Source organism: Lactuca sativa, chromosome 4, assembly GCF_002870075.4.
Source record: "Lactuca sativa cultivar Salinas chromosome 4, Lsat_Salinas_v11, whole genome shotgun sequence".
Classification (NCBI taxonomy): Eukaryota; Viridiplantae; Streptophyta; class Magnoliopsida; order Asterales; family Asteraceae; genus Lactuca; species Lactuca sativa.
Window position 1 is genome coordinate 150,326,212 of NC_056626.2, and position 3,495 is coordinate 150,329,706.

A 3,495-nucleotide genomic window follows, 5' to 3' on the forward strand; every position below is an offset into this window, starting at 1 on the left:
TCTAGAGAGAGAATTTGTACAAGACCCATTTGTATACTCTTTCAAGATCTAATTAGAGCTTAACTAGATTTATTTACTCCATGTGTTCATAGTTTACATGATGATTCACTAGATCTTTCTAAATCCGCACATGCCATCATAATCAACACCACTACAATTGGTATCAGAGCGGGTGTTCTTGATTTGATCAAGAATTGATCCTTGATGGTTTTCTTGATTTGGTGATTCATTTTTTTTATCTTTGATCTTCGCGTTTTAGAGAATTTGGATTCTAGAAATCGAATTCATCTTTGATTCTATTCATAATTCGATTTTCATCGCTAAAATTCAAGTGATTTTTACTTTCTCTTTAGAAAACCCATTCAAAATCACTTTCTCTCTCTAGAAATCTTCAAGTTTTTTTATCATGGTTCATTTGGAGTATGATTCTTGGGTTGTAATCATTGAAGGTGTGAAATACAAGGTCAACGAATATCAAGTTTATGGGTTATTGTTAAGTGGTTTGATTTCATTGGATTCTATGGTTTCTTATGGAGGTTTGAAGGATGTTCATGGAAGAGTGATATTTCAACCACTTTCGAAGATTGAATGCTTGTATGATCTTTCCATGATCATGTTAGTTCATAATGATAACTGAAAAGAAGGAGAAGAAAGACATTTGTTTAATAAAATATACATTTCTCTTGTGGAAAACCCAAGTGATCTTCATGCTCTTAGGTTTGTTGAAGATGTTCTTGATGTTCTTGAAGTTCATGATAAGAAGATTCAAGTTGATTCTCATGATGAAAAAGTTTTTTGCTCGATTAGAGTTCAATTCGATGATATTTTGTGTTCTTGTAATTCGTTTGAAGGAATGATTCCTTATCGGAAGCCGGTGATCCAAGAAATTCACAAGTATCAAACTCCAAAAAATTTTATTTAGACTAAAAAAATTGAAGTTATAGAAAGTGGGTTTGTTCATGAAATCAAGTCTTCAAGTTGCAAAAAGATGAGAAAGAAAAATAAGAAGAAGATTAAACGCAAAAAAAGCGGGTTTACTCACAAAAATCGTCAAATATTGTGAAGCCAAAATCCGTGATGCAAATTTGGGTTCCAAAGCAACAATCTCCAAGTGTTGCATTGAATTTGAAGTCAAAGCCCAAAAGTATTGGTGGTTCTTTTAAAGATGTTCTTGGATCGTTGAAGAAGACGATGAACGAGTTATACATCTCACATAATGGGTGGTACAATGTTCAAACTAGAGATTTTCTTGTTCTGAAAAGAACCAAGATGTAACGACCCGTCTCCGGTATGATGATTCCATGGTATTTACTTTGAAGTTTGCAAGAGGGACTCGGCGAGTTCATAGCCTGACTCGCCGAGTAGGGACGGGATTTCGAGCACGTGTTAGCTGGCGACTCGGCGAGTCCATATTCTGGACTCGGCGAGTCTGTCTGTCTGTGAGAAACCCTAAATCCCCGGGTTGCCCACTATTTAAGCCACCTTATAGCCCCCAATCTCGCCTCCTTCACCCTCAAAGAGCTGTGAGAAAACCCTAATTCGTTCTTTAGTGATTTATGTGATCTTGTGTGCATTTGTGAAGGCTTGAAGAAGGAGAAGAAGAAAGGAGCAAGGAGAAGAGTTGTAGAGCAAAGATTCAAGGGAAAACCAGAGTTCTTTGAGGTATTCTTCGGATTTCCTTCCCTTTTATGCTTTAAAACCCCATTAGAACTCTTCTAGATCTAGTTGATGCTTTTCTCAAGCCTTATGTTGATATGGAAGCCCTTTTATGTCGAGATATCCTTAGATCTGTCCATTTAGGAGTTGTAGAGCCCAGATCTATTGCCTTTATGGAGCTATTTTGCATAATAACCCTAGATCTACCCTTTTAAGTGCCTTTTTAGCCTTTATCCCCTTTTTCATGTGTTTGTACACGTAAAGTTGGAAACTTTACGTGGTAAATCAGCTTATTGGACTCAGATCTATCAATTGTATGTAATGGATTCAAGCAGAATCGAGTTTAGAATAGTTGCATGGTTGTGACTCGGCGAGTCGGAAGAACGACTCGGCGAGTCGAGTCGAGAGTCCCCGATTTTCCCTTTTCGAGTGATGCCGAGTAGGACCAGTGAGTGGTAGAGTGGACTCAGTGAGTTTGAGGTTAGACTCAGTAATGGAGGGACTCGGCGAGTTGTTCATACAACTCGGCGAGTCCAAGGCAATCTTCTTAAGCTCAAGAACAACTCGTCGAGTTGTTCATATGACTCGGCGAGTCGGATGAAGATTGTCTGAGTTCTTGGATCGAGAGGGTACTCGTCGAGTCGATGTCATACTCGACGAGTAGCCACAAGTAGGATTGAGAAGTGAGATTAGAGACTCGGCGAGTTGGCGGCCCAACTCGGCGAGTCAGGTCAACTGTGGGTTGACTTTGACCGAGAGTTGACTTTGACCAAGGGTAAAAGAGTCATTTTACCCAGTGCAGTGTTTAGTATTTGATTGAGTGTGTTTATGGACTTGTAGCCGGGGAGATACCGGAGCAGCAGCAGTTAGCCCTCAGAGCCATTCACTCAGCAGCCAGTTCACGAGGTGAGTTTCCTTCCAGTAGGAACGGGTCTAAGGCAACAATGCCGGCCCGTTTAGCTAGCAGTAGTTTTCGGATGTTGATCTGATACAGTAGTTAGTATGTTTGATGCCTTCGTGGCTCAGACAGGATTTATGTGTTATGTGTTCCGGGCTACGGCCCGATGTAGTATGCAGTATATGTGAGTTTATGCCAGTTGATATGTTATGATATGCTGTGTTCAGTCAGCTTCGGACTTCGGTCCGATGGAGGGGCAAGACCCCAGTCAGTTAGCTTTCGGACTTCGGTCCGATGGAGGGGACAAGGTCCCAGACAGTTAGCTTCGGACTTCGGTCCGATGGAGGGGACAAGGTCCCAGACAGTCAGCTTCGGACTTCGGTCCGATGGAGGGGGCAAGGCCCCAGTCAGTTAGCTTCGGACTTCGGTCCGATGTAGGGGACAAGGTCCCAGTCAGTCAGCTTCGGACTTCGGTTCGATGGAGGGGGCAAGGCCCCAGTATGTGCTTGATATGTTATTGTATGGTATGTGGTAGTTTGGGGGAGCTCACTAAGCTTCGTGCTTACAGTTTCAGTTTTGGTTTCAGGTACTTCCGCAAGCAAAGGGAAGAGCTCGGGATGATGGCATCGCACACACCACAGCTTCAACTTTTATCCTGGGAGTTGATTCAGTTTTTGATTTAGATATGATACAGTTTTTCCCTCACGGTGTTTTTATTATGTTTGAGATACATCACGTATGGTTTTATGATATGACACTCAGATTATGGTTTTTGGTTATGTTGAAAAATGAAATTTTTGGGTCGTTTCAAGTTGGTATCAGAGCCTTGGTTTGAGGGATTCGGATACACTTCCGGGTGTATCTGAACTCAAACTAAGGGGAAGATAGAAAGATTTTTAAAAGGAAAATGTTTTCTAAAGAGTTTTGAAAGCACTTAGAAA